Source organism: Oncorhynchus keta, unplaced genomic scaffold, assembly GCF_023373465.1.
Source record: "Oncorhynchus keta strain PuntledgeMale-10-30-2019 unplaced genomic scaffold, Oket_V2 Un_contig_25737_pilon_pilon, whole genome shotgun sequence".
Classification (NCBI taxonomy): Eukaryota; Metazoa; Chordata; class Actinopteri; order Salmoniformes; family Salmonidae; genus Oncorhynchus; species Oncorhynchus keta.
In genome coordinates this window covers 307-6,833 of record NW_026284599.1, presented here as the reverse complement: position 1 = coordinate 6,833, position 6,527 = coordinate 307, and the positions used below count along the sequence as shown (strand labels likewise).

The 6,527-nt window shown below is 46.2% G+C and overlaps 1 pseudogene; it reads left to right on the top strand.

The window, feature by feature from the left end:
• Positions 1-419: 419 nt before the first annotated feature.
• On the top strand, positions 420-6,117 carry LOC127922452 (uncharacterized protein K02A2.6-like; annotated as a pseudogene).
• The last annotated feature ends 410 nt before the right edge of the window (positions 6,118-6,527 follow it).

Genomic DNA, 6,527 nt, shown 5'->3' with positions numbered 1-6,527 from the left:
AGAATGTGTGGGGACTTCAAGGTAACTGTGAATTCAATGTTGCGTGTGGACCAATACCCGCTACCACGCCTGGATGACATCTTTGCTGCACTAGCTGGTGGGAAACACTTCAGTAAAATCGATCTGAAACAGGCTTACCTGCAGCTACCGGTTGAAGAGAGTTCCAAACAGTACCTGACAATAAACACACACAAAGGTCTATACAGGTATAACCGCCTGGTTTTTGGCATTGCATCAGCCCCAGCCATTTGGCAACAAACTATTGACCAGATTTTGCAAGGAATCCCAGGGACCCAGTGTATCCTGGATGACATGATCATAACAGGACGCACCGACAAAGAACACCTGGCTAACCTGGAAGAGGTCCTGAAAAGACTGAAAGAGCATGGTCTACAGGCAAACTTAAAGAAGTGTGAGTTCTTCAAAGACAAGATTGTCTTCTGTGGACATGAGATTGACTGCAATGGATTGCACAAAACACAGGACAAAATCGAGGCAGTGGTACAGGCACCACGACCACAAAATATCACAGAAGTGAGATCTTTCACGGGACTGATCAATTACTACAGAAGATTCCTCCCAAACCTTTCAGCAGTACTCCAGCCTCTAAATCAGCTCCTGGAAAAGAATAGGACATGGCGGTGGACAGAGCAGTGTGAAAATGCATTTTTGGAGGCAAAACGGCTCATAACATCTGAACAGGTCCTGATGCATTACGACCCTGAAATGCCAGTGAAGTTGGTTTGTGATGCGTCCCCTTATGGCTTAGGTGCCGACCTTTCACACACACTGAAAGATGGGTCAGAGAGGCCAGTTGCATCCGCGTCGCGAACATTGAATGATGCAGAGAAGAACTACTCACAAATCGACAAAGAAGCACTGGCACTAGTGTGGGGCGGCAAGAAATTCCACCCATACCTATATGGCAAATGTTTCACACTGGTTAGCCGTTGCTAGCCGTTGCACCAGCCGTTGCTTTCCATTTGCAGTCCAAAGAAAGGCATTCCGGCAATGACAGCAGCCAGGTTACAGCGATATGCCCTGTTCCTTGCCAGTCAATGACAGCAGCCAGGTTACAGCGATATGCCCTGTTCCTTGCCAGTCAATGACAGCAGCCAGGTTACAGCGATATGCCCTGTTCCTTGCCAGTCAATGACAGCAGCCAGGTTACAGCGATATGCCCTGTTCCTTGCCAGTCAATGACAGCAGCCAGGTTACAGCGATAAGACCTGTTCCTTGCCAGTCAATGACAGCAGCCAGGTTACAGCGATAAGACCTGTTCCTTGCCAGTCAATGACAGCAGCCAGGTTACAGCGATAAGACCTGTTCCTTGCCAGTCAATGACAGCAGCCAGGTTACAGCGATACGCCCTGTTCCTTGCCAGTCATATGTATGACATTGAGTTTAAGCCGTCATCCCTCCACACAAATGCAGATGGATTATCCAGACTGCCGTGTACAAGAGAAAGACAAAGGAGGGTGGATGCAGTGGACATGTTCCATGCCGCTCAGCTCGAGCCACTACCAGTCACAAGCACAGTTATCAAACAGGAGACAAGGAAAGATGTGACCTTGTCAAAAGTGTACACCTACACCATGTCAGGATGGCCAGCTACTGGCAGAAAGGAGCTGACTCCGTATTTCCAGCGGAGAAACTAAATTACAACGTACCAGAATGTTTGATGTGGGGAATGAGAGTCATGATACCCCAGAAATGCCAACATCTAGTTTTGCAGCAATTACATGAAGGTCATGTTGGAATTGTCAAAATGTAGCTGCTCGCAAGGAGCCACTTCTGGTGGCCAGGTCTGGATCAACAGATAGAAAACATGGCGAAGAACTGTAGCGGATGTTTGGAAACCCTTCACATGCCTGCTCCTGTCCCAGTCCACCCATGGGAATGGCCCGCAGAGCCATGGCAGAGAATTCATGTGGACTACGCTGGTCCCTTTGAAAAGCACATGTTTCTGGTTATAGTTGATGCCCATTCCAAATGGCAGAGGTGTTTTGCACTGACTCCTCCACCTCAGCTCAGACGATAGAGTGTCTCAGAACAACGTTTGCACGCTTCGGTTTGCCACTACAGCTGGTAAGTGACAATGCGCAAGCTTTTGTAAGTGACGAGTTTACAAGATTCATGTCAGTAAATGGAATCAAACACTCAACCTCAGCTCCGTACCACCCTGCCACCAATGGGTTGGCAGAACGCTTTGTGCAAACCCTAAAGCAAGGACTCCGTGCAGCAAAACGAGACGAAGGGACTTTGCAAACAAAACTGGCCAAGTTCCTGGCATCCTACTGAAACACCCCACATGCCACGACAAATGAAAGCCCAGCCGCACTGATGTTCGGGAGGCCTCTCCGCACACAGCTGGACATCATGAGGCCAAACAGGCGTAATGAAGTGCTGAACAAACAAGCCAAGATGCTCTCCGGTGGCCGGGAGCGCCATCTCCAAACAGGACAGGAAGTGATGGTGCGAGACTACAGAAGAGGAGGGAAATGGACAAGAGGGACCGTACACACACAAACGGGACCCAGAACTTACCAGGTTCAAGTGAGCCCAGACATAATGTGGCGGCGTCACATTAACCAAATGCATTCCACGGAAAACAGCACAACAATCGAGAGAGAACAGGCACAGAGAGATGCTGAGAGTGACACACAGGGAACTGTAGAGGACGGTGGGGCAGTAGAGAGACCCCAGGCTGAAAGAAGAGAACGTGTTGATGAAGGTGCTGCTATAGCAGAAGCTATAATGGAACAAGCACACACTGAGGATGTTCAGGAGCCTCCAGACAATCCGAGGCGCTACCCAGAACGAAGGCACCGTCCACCAGACAGACTAGACTTATAAACAAACAAACAAAAACTAACTGTTCAAGTTCAAATTAAAAGATGCAAAATAACTACAACAAGTTCTGGGAAATGTTTCAGTTGTGGTTTGGTAAAAGTAACTCTGATTGTATAAGAGAAGGAATGTTATGTTCTGTTAATTACTGATGTCCCCTTTAAGGATGGAGCACCCTTGGTCATGCGCAGTGTTCTATGTTATTCTGGTACTAACCTGTTTGAGTAAATGTGAAGCTCCAGTTCAATTGCTTGTATTCCGAGTCTTTCTTATTACATAAATAAGTACTAAGAGTTAAGACACTACATTAAGAACGACCAAGCGCACTCTGGTCTACAGTCAATCACGGACTATAAGAAGAAATCCAGCTCAGTCACGGACCAGGATGTCTTGCTCCCAGGCAGACTAAATAACTTTTTTGCCCGCTTTGGGGACAATACAGTGCCACTGACACGGCCTGCAACGGAAACATGCGGTCTCTCCTTCACTGCAGCCGAGGTGAGTAAGACATTTAAACGTGTTAACCCTCGCAAGGCTGCAGGCCCAGACGGCATCCCCAGCCGCGCCCTCAGAGCATGCGCAGACCAGCTGGCTGGTGTGTTTACGGACATATTCAATCAATCCCTATACCAGTCTGCTGTTCCCACATGCTTCAAGAGGGCCACCATTGTTCCTGTTCCCAAGAAAGCTAAGGTAACTGAGCTAAACGACTACCGCCCCGTAGCACTCACTTCAGTCATCATGAAGTGCTTTGAGAGACTAGTCAAGGACCATATCACCTCCACCCTACCTGACACCCTAGACCCACTCCAATTTGCTTACCGCCCAAATAGGTCCACAGACGACGCAATCTCAACCACACTGCACACTGCCCTAACCCATCTGGACAAGAGGAATACCTATGTGAGAATGCTGTTCATCGACTACAGCTCGGCATTTAACACCATAGTACCCTCCAAGCTCGTCACCTGGGTCTCGACCCCGCCCTGTGCTACTGGACTTCCTGACGGGCCGCCCCCAGGTGGTGAGGGTAGGCAACAACATCTCCACCCCGCTGATCCTCAACACTGGGGCCCCACAAGGGTGCGTTCTGAGCCCTCTCCTGTACTCCTTGTTCACCCACGACTGCGCGGCAACGCACGCCTCTAACTCAATCATCAAGTTTGCGGACGACACAAAAGTGGTAGGCTTGATTACCAACAACGACGAGACGGCCTACAGAGAGGAGGTGAGGGCCCTCGGAGTGTGGTGTCAGGACAATAACCTCACACTCAACGTCAACAAAACTAAGGAGATGATTGTGGACTTCAGGAAACAGCAAAGGGAACACCCCCCTATCCACATCGATGGAAGAGTAGTGGAGAGGGTAGCTAGTTTTAAGTTCCTCGGCATACACATCACAGACAAACTGAATTGGTCCACTCACACAGACAGCATCGTGAAGAAGGCGCAGCAGCGCCTCTTCAACCTCAGGAGGCTGAAGAAATTTGGCTTGTCACCAAAAGCACTCACAAACTTATACAGATGCACAATCGAGAGCATCCTGGTGGGCTGTATCACCGCCTGGTACGGCAACTGCTCCGCCCACAACCGTAAGGCTCTCCAGAAGGTAGTGAGGTCTGCACAACGTATCACCGGGGGCAAACTACCTGCCCTCCAGGACACCTACACCACCCGATGTTACAGGAAGGCCATAAAGATCATCAAGGACAACACCCACCCGAGCCACTGCCTGTTCACCCCGCTATCATCCAGAAGGCGAGGTCAGTACAGGTGCAACAAAGCTGGGACCGAGAGACTGAAAAACAGCTTCTATCTCAAGGCCATCAGACTGTTAAACAGCAACCACTAACATTGAGTGGCTGCTGCCAACACACTGACTCAACTCCAGCCACTTCAATAATGGGAATTGATGGGAAAGGATGTAAAATATATCACTAGCCACTTTAAACAATGCTACCTAATATAATGTTTACATACCCTACATTATTCATCTCATATGTATACGTATATACTGTACTCTATCATCTACTGCATCCTTATGTAATACATGTATCACTAGCCACTTTAACTATGCCACTTTGTTTACATACTCATCTCATATGTATATACTGTACTCAATACCATCTACTGTATCTTGCCTATGCTGCTCTGCACCATCACTCATTCATATCTTTATGTACATATTCTTTATCCCCTTACACTGTGTATAAGAAATTAGTTTTGGAATTGTTAGTTAGATTACTTGTTGGTTATTACTGCATTGTCGGAACTGGAAGCACAAACATTTCGCTACACTCGCATTAACATCTGCTAACCATGTGTATGTGACAAATAAAATGTGATTTGATTTGGCACTCCAGATTGAATTTAAGACCACATCCATAATTTAAAAATAAAGTATTTGTGTTTGGTGAATCCGCCAAATCAGATGCAGTAGGGATGTGCGAATTTAAATGTTTTCCTGTCCTGCTAATCATTAAAAATGTAACGGGTACTTTTGGGTGTCAGGGAAAATGTATGGAGTTGAAAGTACATTATTTTCTTTAGGAATGTAGTGGAGTACAAGTAGAAGCTGTCAAAAATATCAAAAGTAAAGTACAGATACCCCCAAAAACTACTGATGTAGCACTTAAATATTTGTACTTAAGTACTTTACACCACTGATTGCAGGGAATACTGACTGAAGATGTTCCTCCCTACGAGGCCCATGAGACTGTGTAGGGATGTGATTTGAATAGGACTGTGACTGAAGGAGTGGGAAGTTTTTATTTATCTAATTTTGTATTTTGTTTTGATGTCGTTGTTCCCCCTCCCCTTTTCAACATTGGACGTGTATATTTTTCTACAGTTTACTAACCGTACAGTAGGTGGCGGCAGACACGTTATATTTGTGTAAATGTCAGTATACCAGAGAAGAAGATGACGCTGCTGCACTGTCCAAGTGGGGAACAGGAAGTTCCGGGTCGAAACGACAGAACTGTGCTGTTCTGTGGATAGTGGTTGTGTCCGTTTCAAATGTGTCATTGTAGGTATGTAATAGCATGTTTAAATTTCTAATGTCGAAAGAATATATAACATGCTAGGTAACATCCGTTTCACGTCTGGTAATGGTTTTAATTGTATGTGTTATTTTGGAGTCTAACCGAGTGATTGAAGAACGTGATTAAAAACGATTTTACAAATCACATAGATAGACTTTGGGTTTGTCTGAGTGTATGTACATATTTTCTTCAAAGTCATTTCATAAAGATTCCATTTATTTAAGTTCGTTTTTACATGTTCTTGGTTTTGTGTAAAATGTTTGTGAGCTGGTAAATAGCCTTGTCCGAACCATCCTGTTCTCGCGAGTTTACATATTCTGTTTCGTTAATGAAAGCTCGCGAGATCAGGATGGTTCTGACGAGGCAAGTCAAATGGCGGGAACGATTTCGGTCGTCTTTCTATGAGTTTATTCGTGGTGAAATGGCGACATGAGGCTGTGTGATGAAGTGTCAAAATAGAGGGAAGCAAACTGAAGTTATCCTTCACCATTTGGAGAGAGAGGCCAACTGCATGGAATGGCGTCGATTAATGAGGATGAATCGGTTCACGTGTCAAACTCATTCCATGGAGGACCAAGTGCCTGCTTGTTTTCGCTCCATACTTGTAGTTGATATACATGTACTAATATTCAG